This window comes from Notamacropus eugenii, chromosome 4 (genome assembly GCF_028372415.1).
Source record: "Notamacropus eugenii isolate mMacEug1 chromosome 4, mMacEug1.pri_v2, whole genome shotgun sequence".
Taxonomy (NCBI): Eukaryota; Metazoa; Chordata; class Mammalia; order Diprotodontia; family Macropodidae; genus Notamacropus; species Notamacropus eugenii.
In genome coordinates, this window is record NC_092875.1 from 83,752,056 (window position 1) to 83,768,634 (window position 16,579).

Consider the following 16,579-nt stretch of genomic DNA (forward strand, 5'->3'; position numbering starts at 1 on the left):
GGTAACATGAACCCAATGGAGAAGGGCTGGTGGGGTGTGGGGCATCAGAATTTGTTTGGGATCTCATTTTTATAGGGTTTTGGTTACAGGGATGGACCAAATATTATCTAGTTAACCTTAGGATCACTTCATTAACATATCCTCATCATCTCAAAATTAAAAGCAATTCTTTAGAATTAGTTCATTAAGATAATGTTTGATGGTGTTTTTTGGCTTTACTGAGCATATTTGGAGTTTATTTGAGTTTTACAGGGCACTGACAGTTAACAGGATGGAGGGGCCTTTACAATAAGGCCTAACCGACTTCCCTTAATATAGCAAATGGTCTCAGGATATGGCCTTAGTTCATTTATGAAACAATTTCTAGTGGCTTCTCTGGTACCCTAATTTATGAGACAGTTTGTAAGTAAGTGTAATACTCTCTTAATTTATGAAACAGTCTAAAAGTGACTTTTAAGTTTTCCTTTGTAATTTTACTTCCTACTATTGTCTATTTTATACTACCTCCTTATAAATTTACTTACTATTCTAACTGTAAGGGTCGGGATGGGATTAGGGGAATCAGTGCAGCATACAATTTGAACACACTATATAATCTTAAAATTCCAGAATTATGCATGACTTGCATTTTCTCACAGGTCACCCCTCAGAGGACTGGTATCTATGTGCCTGAGGGATGCTTGTTCAGCTGCATTGCAATTTTAAAAAATTCCAACTTCTAGAACCAACATGGTTGAATAAGCAGGAAATCACATGAATTCTTCAATATTCACCTCCGAAGAACTATAAAAGAGCACCTCAAAGTGAATTCTGAAATGGCAGAATTGGCAAAAAAGATGGGGTGAAACAATCTTTTAGCACAAGAATCATGGAAGGTCTGTAAGGAAAAGTTTGTCTCACTCTGGTAAAAGGGGAGTGCAATTCAGGACAGCAAACATCCTGGTAAACTAGGTGCAGGCTCTGCTTTAGCAAGATAGTAGAAGGTCCCGAAAGTCATTGTGGTGCCAAACAAGCAGGCAAACACCAACATTGGGAGCCTTGATGTGCCTCAGCATAGTACTGAGCAAATAGGAAAATCCCAGTGCTGGGAACTACAAATGCCTCAGTGTAGCTCTGGTTGAAGAGACAGAGGTCAGCACTGGGACACCCCCCCCCCCCCCCATACACACACATCTCAGAACAGGTCTGGGTGAATGAACAGAGACCAGTACCAGAAGCTCTCTTGTGCCTCAGTGAAGCTCTGGATGGAGTTAGACACCAGTCACAGGACCCTCCTCTCCCCCCCCCCCCACCCCAGTGTTCCTAAGCACAATTCCTGCTGAATTGGAAGAAACCAGTGCCAGACCTCCCCCACGCCCATGTATCTCAGCCTAGTATCAGGTGAGTATTCAGACCCTTGCAGCACCAAGCATCACCAGCCACCCCCACCATACGCCTCAGGTGAACCACTGGAATCCTGCAGCCCCATAGCACAAGAGACCTCCATGGACCTCAGAGAAGAACCAAATAAATGACCAGGGCCTGCAGCCCCTGACACAAAAGGCCTGAGACAGTGTCTCTGTAGCCCAGAAACAGAGCTCAAATTTAAAAACAGAGAAAAAAGTCTGGAAAAGATGAGCAAACAACCAAAAAAAGTCTGACCATAGAAAGTCATTATGGTGACTGGGAAGGTCAAGACAATCTCAGAAGAGGACAACAATGTCAAAATGCCTCCATGTAAAGTCCCCTAAAGAATAATGTGAATTGGACTCAAGTCCAAAAGAACTCCTGGAAGAGATTTTAAAAAGAGTTTAAAAATCAAATAAGAGAAGTAAAAGAGAAATTAAGAAGAGAAATGAGAGTGATGCAAGAGAATCATGAAAAGGGAGTCAAGAACTTAGAAAAAGATAGCTCCTTAAAAAGTGAAATTGGCCAGATAAAAAAAGAGACACAAAAATCCACTAAAGAAAACAACTCCTTAAAAAGTAGAATTGGGATTTATCAGCACAGGAAGAGAGTCCAGTGGATCTGAGTGAGAGAGAAGTGCAGGATTCTCAATAACAGTAGTAGTGACATCTGAGACTATCAGCCCACAAATTAAAAGTTTGAAAGTCAACTACTTGAACTACTGGGAGCCAAGATGGTAGAATAAAATGTAAGTGCTCTCACCCTCCCCTTGTTGACCTTGAAAATCCCAGAGAATCTTGCTGGAGGAAAAATGCTGGAATAGTAGGATCAGCTGAAGAGGTAAACAGTCTCTCAGTTCGGGAGGGTAGGAAGATTTTCAAGGAAGAGTCCTTCTTGCTATGGTGGAAAGGGATCAGTGCAGGATCAGAGCTGTCCCAGCTATCCCCACCTCAGGGAACCAGGAGGACATCCTGAACTCCAGAGAGGGCGCAGCCTGTAAGAGCCAACACCAGGACTTCAGGCATGCCTTAGCACAGTCAGAGGAATTAGGCAGACACCAGTACAGATGGGGGTTCACCAGACATTGAGCTACCTGTACTCTAGCTCAGGAGAGGAGGAGACTTCCTGCAGCCATACCACCCCTTCCCCAGGGTAAGCCTGGGGAAACTCAGAAAGACTTCACCTGGACTCAGACTTGGCACACACTAGCCAGCTCAGCACCAGGTAAGCTGTATCATTCTGGCTTCTGTCTGAAAGAACCAGAGGCCACAGTACACAAAGCCTCAAGTTCTCAGCACAAGAAATGTGGGACAGAGGCCCTTGTAACCCAGAAGCAGACATGCATCATGAAAGTCATGAAAAAGGTAGTCATCATGAGCAAGAATCAAACCAGAAAAGTAAAGATCATAGAATCTTACTGTGGGGAAAAAGATCAAAATACAAATCAAAAAACGAAAAAAATTGAGACTGCACTCACATCTGAAACCTCAAAAGTGAATATGACCTTTTCTCAAACCCAAAGAGAATTCTTGGAAGAGTTCAAAAAGGATTTTAAAAGTCAGATTAGAGAAGTAGAAGAAAAATTGAAGAGTGATTTAAAAAATAAAATTTTAAAAATTTCACCAAAGAATTCAAACAGAATATTTGGAAAATAGATAAGGAGATACAAAATCTAACTGAAACAATTGATCAAATGGAAAAGGAAATGCAATAGTTAACTGAAGAAAGCAATCTCTTAAATTAAAATTGGCAAGTACAAGCTAATGACTATATAAGACATCAAGAATCAGTCGAACAGAATCTAAAGAATGAGAAAATAGAAGAAAATCTAAAATATTTCGTTAGACAAACAAGTGACCTGGAAAATAGATCCAGTAGAGAAAATCTAAGAATTATTGGTCTACTGGAAAACCATGAGGAAAAAATGAGCCTGGACAATATCTTTCAAGAAAGCATCAAGGAAAAACTGCCTCATACTAAATGGAGAATGAATGTTATTCCTGCCTTAAGCCAAACGTGATGAGAGTAAGCTTCACTTTTTCCCTCTCACCTCCACCCTACCCCTCCATTGAAAAAGGGTTTTTGCCTCTTTTATGAGAGATAATTTGCCACATTCCCTTTCTCCCTTTCTCCTCCCAATATATTACTCTCTCACCAATAAATTTAATGTTTTTGGATATCATCCCTTCTGATTCAACTCACCTTGTGCCCTCTGTCTATATTTATTTAATCTCTCCAACCACCCAAATGTTTCTACTCAACTGTGGTATTTTCTTCAAGAGTGCTTAAAAGTCCTCTATATCACTGTATGATCATTTTTTCCTTTCAAGTATTATACTAAGTTTTGCTGGGTAGGTGATTCTTGGTTTTAATCCTAGCTCCACTGACTTCTAGAATATCATATTCCAAGGCCTCTTATCTCTTAATGTTGAAACTTCTAGATCTTGTGTTATCCTGATTGTACTTCAGCACTACTAGAATTGTTTCTTTCTGGCTGCTGGCAATATTTTCTCCTTGACCTGGGAACTGTGGAATTTGACTACAACATTCTAAGGAGTATTTCTTTTTGGATCTCTTTCAGGAGGTGATCAGTGGATTCTTTCAACAATTATTTTACCCTGTTGTTTTAGAATATCAGGAAAGTTTTCTTTGATAATTTCATGAAAGATGATGCCTAGGCTATTTTTTGATCATGGCTTTCAGGTAGTCCTATAATTTTTAAATTGTCTCTCCTGTAGCTATTTTCCAGGTCAGTTCTTTTTCTAATGAGATATTTCACTTTTCTCCTATTTTTGTTTTCATTCTTTTGGTTTTGCTTTATAATTTCTTGATTTTTCAAAAAGTCATTAGCTTCAATCTGCTCCATTCAAATCTTTAAAGAATCACTTTCTTCAATGAGCTTTTCAATCTCCTTTCCTATCTGGTCAATACTGTCTTTTAGGGCATTCTTCTCCTTGTTGACTTTTTGTATCTGTTTTGCCATTTGTGTTAGTCTATTTTTTATAGTGTTATCTTCGTCAGCATTTTTTGGCAACAACTTAAGTAAGCAGTTGATTCTTTTTTTTCATTATTTTCTTGAAGCTCTCTTATGTCTCTTCCCAATTCTTGCTCTGGTTTTCTTACTTGATTTTCAAAATTCTTTTTGAGGTTGTCCATGACCCGAGACCAATTCATATGTTTCTTGGAGGCTTTGGATGTAGGGCTTTGCTTTGTTTTCTTCTGTTTGCATGCTTTGGTCTTCCTTCTCAGAAAAGTAAGATTCTATAGTTTCTCTCTTTTTTTCCCAGTCTTTGCTCATTTTCCCAGCCATTTACTTGACTTTTGAGCTCTTTGTCAAGGTTGTTCTCTGCTTCAAGTGGATTTGGGGTGAGTACTGTCAGCCACTTAATCCCCCTAAAATCTGTGGACCTAGAGCTCCAGAAACAGTGGCTACAGCTGCCCCTGATGCTGCTGTGGCTGCCACTAGTTCCCCTGCCCCTCCCACCTCTGCTACCCTGGGGCTGTGGCTAGACCACTGCACTGTCCTGAACTGGTCCCACAGACCTTTCCCACTGACCTTCCAAATTGTCCTCATTGTTTTTGGGCCTTGAAGTCTAGAAACCACCACAGGTGTGAGAAATTCAGTCCCCCTAAGGCCTGCTCAGGAACCCTCTGTGTAGTGTGGCCCACATTGGACTGTGTTCTTCTCCCAGCATGTCACTATAGACACTTACCAGCGACCTTCTAGGCTGTCTTGGGCTGGAGATTTGCTTCTATCAGCCATTCTGTGGGTTCTGCAGCTCCAGAATTTGTTTAGAGACACTTTTTACAGGTATACAAACTGGGATTGGCAGGAGCACTGTAGAAAGTCCATGTTGTTACTCCATCATCTTGGTTCTTCCCCCTAGAGATCCACTTTAAAAGTGAGGAAAAAGGCAATAATCATGAGCAAGAAGCAAATCAGAAAAGCAAAGATCATAAAATCTTACTACAGGGAAAGGGAAGAAGAAAATATGATTTCAGAAGAGGACAGCACTGACAATATACCCACATCTGAAAGCTCAAAAGTGAAAATGAACTGATTTCACATTCCACAAGCATTCTTGGAAAAGTTGAAGAAGAATTTTAAAAGACAAATTAGAGAGGTGGAAGAAAAATTGACCAATAATTTTAAATATACACTTGACAAAATGAAAAAGGAATTCAATGAAGAGAATAACTCCTTAAAAAGTACAATGGGCCAGATGGATAAGGAGGTACAAAACATAACTAGGAATATTGTAGAAATGGAAAAGAAGGCACAAAAGCTAACCAAATAACACAATATATTAAAAATTAAATTTGGGAAATTAGACACTAATGACCCTGTGAGACATAAAGAATCAGTCAAACAAAATATACAGAATGAAAAATTACAAGAAAATATAAACTATCTCATTGACAAAATAAAGTGATGTGGAAAATAGATCCAGAAAAGAAAATGTAAAAATTACTTAGCTACTAGAAAGCCATAATAAAAAAAGAAGAGTCTGGACAATATCTTCCCAGAAATCATCAAGGAAAACTGCCCTCAGATCATGGATGGAGAGGGAAAAATAGTCATTGAAAGAGTCCACTGCCACTGTCTCTTGAACTTATTATACATCACATGAGAATAGGGGAACAGATTTGTTCTGATTTCAGATGAGAAAAGACTTTGAATTTTGCCTCCTGGTAGTATAGGCTTATCTGTTCCCCAGAGGAGAAAAAAGAGATGTGGTTACACTCTGAGACTGTATAAATAGCATGTTGCCCCACAGTTTCAAGGACAACGAAATCCAAGGGGCTAGATTAGTGTGGAAAAGTTCATATCTCTGGTCTGAAGTCAAACAAATTAGTCTTAAGTAAGTTTTGGAGTACACATCTGCATAAAATGTTGGCTTGTCTTATTGCTCTTCTCCACCTGACAGCTCCTACTTATGTAGACATGATATTCTGATATTTCTTTTTCACTATTGTGCTCTGTTCCAGTGACAAATATTCAGATTTCAACAGAAGGGGAAAAAGAAAGGAAGTGGGAAGGTTAGGAGGGAGGGACAGAAAAAGGGGAAACAAAGGAAGGAAGAAAAAAGTAGCAAGGGAAGATTGTAGAAGAAGCATCATATTTGCCCAGGTTCTAGTGACTCAGCACAAACACACACACACACACACACACACACACACACATACACACACACACACCACAGTTACTATATTGGTAAGACAGAAGAGGTGCCAAAGACCAGAAGTTTCCATACTAATTTGACTAAGAAATACTTTGGCTTTTTGACTATAATGACAGGACCCATAATTCCAATCAGGATGAGCCATGGAGTATGTAACGGGATTAAGGAAGCACAGTGAAAGAGTGAGAGTAAATTTGGTAACAAATAGGTTATCTTGATGTTATTGTGATGTGGGAAGTAGCTGATATTATTACGATGTCGAAAACTACTGCGTTTATTTGACACATACAACATTCTAGTGGCTAATAAATTAATAGGAAAAACATCATTGGCTTCAGTATTATCCCTTTGAATCCCCTCCTCATGAGATGCCATAGAGCATGGTTAAGGAAGTGAATCCCTGACTATGGCATGGTTCAGAAGGATCTGGGTGATGCAGTGGATGTTCAGAGTTAGAGTCAGAAAGATCTGAGTTCACATTCTGCCTCAGATGTTTTCTAGCTGTGTGACTCTGGACCAGTCTCTTAACCTCTCAGACTCAGCTTATTCTTATGTAAAATGAGATTTATAACAGTGCACACCACAGAGAATTTTTGCTTAGGATCAAGTGAGAACAATTCAATTCAATAAACATTAAAGTGCCCTCTATGTGCCAAGCATTGTGCTAAGCACTAGAGAAGGAAGGAAGGAAAGAAGGAAGGAGGGAAGGGAAGATGGGAGAGAGGGAAAGAGGGAAGAAAAGAGGAAAGGGAAGAAAAAAGGGGAAGAAAGGAAGGAGCAAGGAAGGAGTGGAAGGAAAAGAGACAGGAAGGGAAAGAGGGAGAGAGTTGGGGAAGAAGAGAGAGAGATAGGAAAGAAAGGGAAGGGGGAGGAGGGAGGGAGAACTATTTCCTATTTATCTTCAACAACACATATTTGCACATAACTGTTTGTAAGTTGTCTCTCCATTAGACTGTGAACTCCTTGAGAACAGAGATTGTATTTTGCCTTTTTTCATATCCCCTGCACTTAGCACAATGCCTGGTACATAGAAGACAATAAATGCTTATTGACTAAAAGATTCACTGACTTCCCAAAATACACAGTGTAGCACCTCTTCACGCCTATGACACATTCATTTCTTGTAGACCCTTCTGTGTAGCCTAACTTTATTCTCAATAAGTATACTCTGTTCTGATGTTGGTGAACAGTTTCTGGGGTTTCAGGGGAAACATCTGTGGGTGAGGAATGGTTGCAAGCAGGGGCCAGAGACCCAGGGATAGGGCTAGTAGTTAGGAATACTGGAGTGTATGGCCATGGCCCTAGTTCTTCTTAGCTTCGCGAGATCTCCATTCTCTTCCCTGAACAAGGCCAAGGATGCTCTATCTCAGGGAGAATGTTCCTACAACTGACATCCTTTTACTTCAGGAGGAGACTCCAAAAGAACAATATGGGATGCCTTTGTGTCAGGACAGAGCACACAGGTCAGATTCTCCTGAGTTATCATGCTGTGTTTCAGGTGAAGAAGAGACTATTCCAATGGATCCACAGGTGGGAAATATGATGAGGAGCATTCTTGGCTTGTGGATAATTTCATTTTTATTTTTCATATCTTTCTTACGTGTCAGAAAAGGTAAGTATGATGAAAAGTCAGGGCAGAGAATTTCTCTTGAACCCTCTGGGCCAGTTTGATCAGGAAAGGTAAAGGATATGAGCACTTGGTGCCTCCACCCTTCCCTGAATCCACTTAACCCAACCATAGCACTTGTAACCCCTATAATAAGCACTCTTAGGGGTTTTCTTGGGTACTTTGCTTATAAACTAATACAGACAGAAGCTAAAGGAGTACAATATATTTCTCAGTCTCAGAGCTCCTCTTTCCTCAGGGGTCTGTGACTGGAGCTAAGGAATTTTCTCTGAGTCCCTGGATCCTCTCACTAACACCTTCTGTCCCTGAGGCTGGTGGTCTCTCTACCTTCCTTCTCGAATGTCCCCTGAATGACAAAATATGGGTGCAAAGAAGTGGAAATCAGCTGTCTTTGGGAACCATGGGAATCACAGGAGATTCACATCTCTCCACTGCAGTACCTTCTCTCTTCAGCTGGAGAGTTGGGCCAGTGGTGCTCTTCTATGAGACAGGTTGTGTTGGAGAAAACTCCTACTTCCAGTCTTTTGGGAGGTCTTGAGTCCTTTAGTCAGAGCTGACAGTCAAGGGCTTTAGGATGAGTCTGAGTGATTATGTCCTTGACCCTTGTGTTCTCTTTCAGAGAAAATTTTGGAAAATATGTTTTGGAGACAGCTGAATATAATCCTGGCAGTGACTTATTCAGTGGAAATTGGTGTTTGTATTTGTTACTTGTGGGCATGGGACAGTTGCCAAGGTAATGGTAACCTGGGAGCAGGGATGGGGGGAGGGAGTTATTGGACAATATTACACAGGCCTAATGAAGTACTCACTGAATGTCAACTCCCTGTCCTCATTCTGTTCTTACTCCAATCTCTGGACAGTTCTGACAACAAGTATCCCTTTTCCCCTTCCAAAGACATTTATGACTCATTCCATGTTCCCACAGCAACATGTGGATTTCTCTCCTCCACAGTAGCCCAGAGATCTCTTGAGGAATTTGGGACTGGGAGAGGGGAGGTTGCCTGAGGAGGGAACAGATTGTGTATAATTCAGTGTGTCGGGTAATCCAGAGGTTGTAGAGAAAGTCAGCTGTGGGCTGTGATTTGGGTGGGTAAAGAGACAAGTTGTTCCAGCTGTTCTAGAGGAGGGCACTGGAAAGGGAAATTGTCTATTCTAACTTGGACCAGTTTCTAAGAAGTAACAGGCCTTGGTCTGCTCTGCAGGGTTTATTCTCAAGGAAGACTGGATTAACTGGATTATATGGAGCTTCGTTACCCTCTGTATCATAGTCTCAGTAATGATGGAGGGAAGTTATCCTTTTCTCATGCTACTGTTGTTTTCAAATAATTTTGTCAATGTTGAGAACATCTTCTTTATGTTGCCTTTACTAAGGGCAGTTTTATATTGGGATGCTTTAACTTGGTAAGCTTCATTATAAAGCTCAGAGTCCCAAATTCTATCCTTCCCTTCTTTCCCTCCCCTCTTTCTAAGTCTGTAAGCTATCAGATATAGGGTACAAATGTGTAATTATGTAAAATATTTTCCTAATAGTCATTCTGTACAAGAAGATTCGAATAAAGGAAAAAAAATGAAATAAAGTGAAAAGTAGCGTGCTTCAGTCTGTATTCGATCAATATCAATTCTTTCTCTGTAAGTGGATAGTATGCGTCATCATTCATCCTTTGGGATTGTCTTGGATCATTGTATTGCTGAGAATAGCTAAGTCCAAATATACTTTCGACCTGTATTCAGCCCATCCTCACAAAATAGTGATTCAGGTACAGGCTTGTCTGATAGACTGGCTGGAATACAGAAAAAGATCACACTGTTCTAGGGAAGGAGTTAAGGATGATCCAGGCCTTAACTGGGAGGGCCACTGATGCTCAGTTTTGGAGGAAATGGGGAAATGGTCACAAGGGGGAGGCTAGTAAAACTGAATCCAGGAGAAATGCGTGACCCAAGAAAGTAGGCCAGGAGGCTTAGGACTTTACCTGGAGGTACCTAATGAAGAAGGTGTGGGTTGTGACAAAAAACAAGATCACAATCCCTTTATATTCTCCATCCCAACTCTATCATCTTTTTTTCTTTCTTTTCTTCTACAACCTTTCTTCTCTTCTTCCTTCTCACTCACTCCCTTCTGTCTAAAGTTAGAACTAGTTTGCAGTTACCAGGAAAGTGCCCCTCATCCCTATATCCTCCCCTGAAAGGGGAGGTTTGTTGCTTACCATCTTCTATGCTTCCTGACAATTAGAGCTGTAGAGAAGTGGAATGGGAAGCTTTTGGAGGAACTTGGTTCCCTCTTACTGTTGTTGTTGTTGTTGTTGTTCAGTTGAGTCAGACTGTTCATGACCCTCTGGACCTCTGTTCATGGGGTTTCCTGGCAACAACATGTGGCATTTAATAAAATTCAAGAAACATAATTTCTGGGTAATTTAATCATAATAAAAGGATGGCCATTTGGTCATCTAACTCTTACATCAAAGACTGTCATGGCAGCAGGATCACAGTTTTTATGCCCTTGAAGTGGTGTTCCCCAATATGGGGATCAACCTGGGCAGTGAACAATTAATGAGAGAATGAATGCTGAAATGAGGGGTGGATCTGAATTTTGATTATGTCATCTACTTGTTACTCTCTCCGCTGCCACCTTGGGCTGTATGTTTAAAGAAATTTTGCCCAACCCAAGCCTGAGCAAAACAAAATCCCTGCCCCACCTTGTGGGATCTAGATAGAAGAGAAGTTTAGCTCGACCTTCAGAGAATGAACTTTTCATTAAAATCTGGACTTCAGATAAAAGAGAGAATCTGGATCTCCTCAAGTCATTGGTTATTAATAGTCATTTCTCTCAGACACTTGAATGGTTTATCATTCCCTTCTCCAGAGAATCACCAATCCATAGACATACAATGGTTAAATGACTGCCCAAGGTCACCCAACTAGAAGTTTCTAAGGCTGGATTTTAACTCAGATCTTCCTGACTGATTCTAGCGCTCTATCTGTTCAGGTCAGGGAACCCTAATGTTGAGGTTTGGGGTGCTCAAGACACCAAAATACCAACACACCAGGTCCTGCCAGATGAATTCAACTCAAGCCTTCTTTCAGTGAAAGTAAAAGAAAGTGTATTAAAGATTTGACATATTGGGTTGATTCTTAAGAAGCCTAACCATTTGTGAAGCTTATATTGACAAGTGGACCAGATAGAATCTCAACTAGACAGAATCAAAGCTGGATTGAATCTGAGCACCTTCATGGAGGTGAAATGGAACTTATATACAGAAAGATTTTGGGAAAGATCTAGAGGTGGTCTAGTAGTCTTGGAGGAGGGTCTAAGGAGGATCTTTATGGAACTGGGGTAAGTAGTGATGTAATCAAGGGTGGGAAGCAGCTGGGAGGTATAGCAATAGAGGGCTGGGGGGGGAAGCAGGTGGGACAATACTAAGGGAACAGACAATTGAAGGCCAGGTTAGTTTATGGGTAACAGATTTTTGTATGAAAAATCAGATTAAGTGGGAAGATTCAAGAAGACATCAAGGAGGTTCCCAGAGAGTGTACCTCACTGTGTCCACTGTCCCATCTAGTTGCCTCTAGCTAGAGATGTTTAATCAAAGACTTATTTGTCACGAGGTTAGGTAGATTCTTTTTCTGGTATGGGTTGCTCTGAATGGCTCCTGAGGCAGTTTCTAACTTTAAAATTATCTTATTTTGTTTTGTAACAGTTTAGCAATGAGAACAGAAATCTTTTCAGCCAATGTAGCACCCTTGCCTGTACCCAATAAATTGATCATAGTGTAATTGACACAATTGTCCATATTTCCAGTTCTTTAAATGTCTTAGAGCACCTGGTAAAACTTTAGTAGTCCTTTGAAGTGTCCTCCCCCAATAAATTGCAACAAAGTATCACAACACAGTCCATACGTAGAGGATATAAAAAAGAGTAAAGATGGAAAAAGTGCTTTGCTCCTGCCACTTTTAAGTCACTTTCCACTAATCACTATTGTGCCTGTCATGTGACTTGGCAAGTAGGTTGCCACTATGTGCTTTGTCCTGTTTGTCACATGATGTGTGGCAGTCAACCATTGTCAGTCTTTCTCTAGCCTGAGAGGAACAAGGTCATATCTTTTCACTGTATTTTTGGTCACAACTGGTGTTGAACATGTAGTCACATGCCTACACAGCTGATACCTATTCTGAGATGAGTGGCAAAAACACCAGGGCTTCTTTCCCTCCCGAGTTATGAGGCCACCATCAAAGTTTACATAAGTGTCTAGTGCCCTTTCCAAGATCAGGCACTCGGTTCAGTAATTCTTTGCATGTGAGTATTTGCTGTGAAGATTGCTTAGTTCTAATATTAAAGAGTGTGACTAAAATCAGTGACAAACAGAAATGGAAAGATGGAATCATAACACAGATTGTTAAATCCAGAGTGTACAAACAGATAATTGTTTACTTACATGAGAAACAAAATATATTGCCTTGTTTCCCAAGACATAATAGCCATTCTGAAGGAATATAATCTTCCTCATCATTTCAAATCAAAACGTTCTTACCTAAGCAAACTGGACACCAATGAAAAGCAAATTAAAGGATCTAAACTGTTAAAAAATCTCCGCAGAGAACAGCTGTTTTTCAAAATATTAAACAGAAAATAAGGTAGCTACTAAGATTAGTTTTCAGATTTCTGAAAAAATTGCTGCTTCTGGGAAGTCTTTTACTGAAGGTAATTTCATAAAGAAGTGCTTGCTGATTGCAGTTTCTGAATTATGTCTTGACTAAAAAAGTATTTTTGAGAAGTAGTTTAATCACTGCCAAGAAGTGCAGGTCTGAGTTAAGTATTTCACATCTGATCATCATCACAATATTGTTATTGTGTGCAATGTTCTCCTGGTTCTGCTCACTTCACTTTGCATTAGCCCATGTAAGTCTACCTAGGTTGTTCTAAAGCCATCATGTTCGTTATTTCTTATAGCATTCAGTTGTATTCTATCACAGTCATTTACAACAACTTGTTCCCCCATTCCTCAACTAAGCTACATCCATTCAATTTTCAATTTTCAATTCTTTGCCACCACAGAAAGACATGCTAAAATTATGTTTGTACATATATGTCACTTTCCTTTTTCTTTGGTCTCTTTGAGATACTGACCTAATATAGTTGCATGGTTGGGTCAAAGGGTATACATAAGTTTTTCTTAACTCCTTGGGCATAGTTCCAAATGTTTCATTAAAATTGTTGGACTGGTTCACAAATCTACCAACAAGGTATTGGTGTCCTTATTTATCCACACCCCCTCCAGCATTTGTCAATTGCTTTTGCTGTTACCTTAGCCAATCCAATAGTGTGGTATCTCAGAGATGTTTTAATTTGTATTTCTCTAAATGGTAGTTATTTAGGGCATTTTTTATATGAATATAGCTAGTTTTTATCTCTTCCAAAAAATGACTGTTCATGTTCTTTTACTATTTATCGGTTCAGAAATGGCTGTTATTTTTATAAATTGGACTCAATTCCACATATCATTAAGAAATGAAGCTTTTATCAGAGAAATATCAACAATTTTTTATATTGCATTATTGTCTATAGTATCTTTTAAGTAAAATGTAGTTTTTCTGATTATTTCTTTTAATAAATCTAACTTTTGCTTTTGTGCCCTCTGAGAAGATAATTATTTCTCCTGCCTTTTTTTTAACCCCAGCTGAAGCACAACAGATGCTGCTCCAGTCTCTTATTTTTAATCCATATGTGTCTCTCTGTTTCTTTTCTTTTTCTTTAGCATTTTCCTTTTCCTCAGTTATATGTAAAAACAATTCTTAATATTCATTTTTAAAACGTTGAGTTCCAAATTCTCTGAGTTCCTCACACACCACTCTCCCCACCTCTCAGTAAGAAGGCAAGCAATTCAACGTTGATTATACATGTGTAGTCATTCAAAATATATTTGTAATAGTCATCATGTGAAAGAAAACATTGATGAAACCTCAAGAAAAGTAAATTTTAAAATGTGCTGCAATTTGTATTCAGAGACCATCAGTTCTTTCTCTGGGTTCTACAGCATTTTTCATCATAAATCTTTCAGAATAGTCTGAGATCATTGTATTACTGTGAATAGCTGTCAAGTCCAGCTCCTTATCTTATAATATTGCTTCTACTTTGCACAAAGCAAATTTTACTTTGCATTATCTGATGAAAGCCTTTCCAGGTTTTTCTGAGAGTATAGTGTTCACCATTTCTTGTGAAACAATACTATTACATTACATTAATACACCACAATTTGTTCAGTCATTCCTCAATTGGTGGGTATTGCCTTAATTTTTAATTCTTTGCCACCACAAAAAGAGCTGCTGCAATTATTTTTGTACATTTGAACCTTATTATCTTTTTTATGATCTCTTCGGGATACAGACCTAGTAATGGTTTCACTGCATCAAAAGGTATGCACACTTTTATAGTCATTTGGACTCTAAGATAATTATTTGAAAGATGATTTCTAAGCTCTTTTTTTAATCATGGTTTTCAGGTAGTCTAATAATTTTTTAATTATGTCCTTTGGATCTGTTTTTCAGGTCAGTTGTTTTTCCAAGGAGATATTTCACATTGTCTTCCATTTTTTTCATTCTTTTGACTTTGTTTTATTGTTTCTAGATTTCTCATAAAGTCATTAGCTTCTATTTACTCCATTCTAATTATTTTAATTTAATTTTTCATTTTTAACACAGTTTGTAACAGATAAAACAATTCAAACTTTTGGTCAGGTGATACTTCTTTTTAAAGCATTTACAATATGGACCACAAAAGAATTTTTTTTTAAACATTAACCAACTGAGACACAAATAATATTTATGTTGCTCCTTCACAAGCTCTTGACCTTATTGTCTCCACAGTATTACTAAGAATTAAAGGACCCTAACTTATTGTTGTTGGTCTAAAGTCCTATGCCTAATAGTTTAATTTTAGACAACCTCAGATGTTCCCTTACCAATAATCTATAATTTATAGATCTGGTATAAAGCTTACAAACCTTTTGATTATAGGAAATTATCACCAAGAGTAGGGACAGTGCAGGGATACAATATCTCACCAATTTCATGTCAATTCCATGTAGGATTAGATTGTCCATTTGCATTCAGTCAGGCTTAAAGTCTGCCAGGTGTCAGTGGGGAAATTGAATCAGGAGAATCCTACCTCAGCCCAGGCTGAACAGCCACTCTCCCGCCCTTCCCATGAGATCACATTTTGCAGTTCATACCAGCATCTCACAGGCTTACTGACATCATGGATTGGAGGCTCAAATGGCAAAATTGGAGGCTCAAAAATGGCAAGTTCCAATAACCAGTTTTCAAATATGATTATAATTTCACTTTGGCTAAGGAACATCTTTTGAGCGAAGTCCTAAGAGGCTTCATGCCTTTTTATACATGTTCTAGTTCCTGATTAAATAGCAATCATAAAATCAAATTTACAATTAAAACCTTAACTTCTCCATCAATGCCAAATTTTACCTGAGGTTACCTTCCTCAAGAAATTTAGACTAAAACTCTTTCCCTCAAACTAATGATGTCATTTATTTATTCTCAGTAATTAATTCAGTCAATTTTTTAATACTAATTGCTTTTACCTCACTTTGTAACATGCCCAATTTTTCTCCCCATCACTCCCCTCCTCCAGCTTCCTAATACCTTGCATTCTGATTAACCCTTCCTTCAGTGTACTCTCCCTTCTATCCTTTCATTATCCCCATCTTCTCTATTTTCTTGTAGGGCAAGATAAATTTCTATACCCCTTTCCCTGTATTTCTTATTTCCCAATTATATGAAATAAAAATTCTCAACATTCGTTGCTAATACTTTGAATTCCAACTTCTCTCCCTCCCCCCTCCCTCCCTAGCCCCACTTAGAAGGCAAGCAATTCAATACAGACTAGATATGCAAAAAACTTGCATATAATAATCATGTTGTGTAATACTAATTATATTGCCCTCTGTCCTACTCTGTCCTCCCTTACCCCCCCACAATTGACCTTGTCCCTTCTCGAAAGTGTTTATTTCTAATGACTCCCTTCTCCCATTTGCCCTCCCTTCTAACATTTCCCTCACCTACTTGTTGCCTCCTCTGCTACTTTCCTGTGATGTGATATAAATTTTCTTATCAAATTTAGTGAGCATGTTATTCCCTCCTTCAGCCACATATGGAGAGAGTAACTTCATTTTTCCCCTCTACCCTTCTCCCTTTTCTCCTCCATTGAACAAGATTTTTCTAACCTCTTTTATGAGTTATAACCTGCAGTGTTCCATTTATCCCTTTCTCTTCCAGGTATTTTCTTCCTTCACCCCTTAATTTTTATTTTATTTTATTTTATTTTAGTATGTGGATATCATCTCTTCCGATTTAACACACCCTGTCCTCTCTA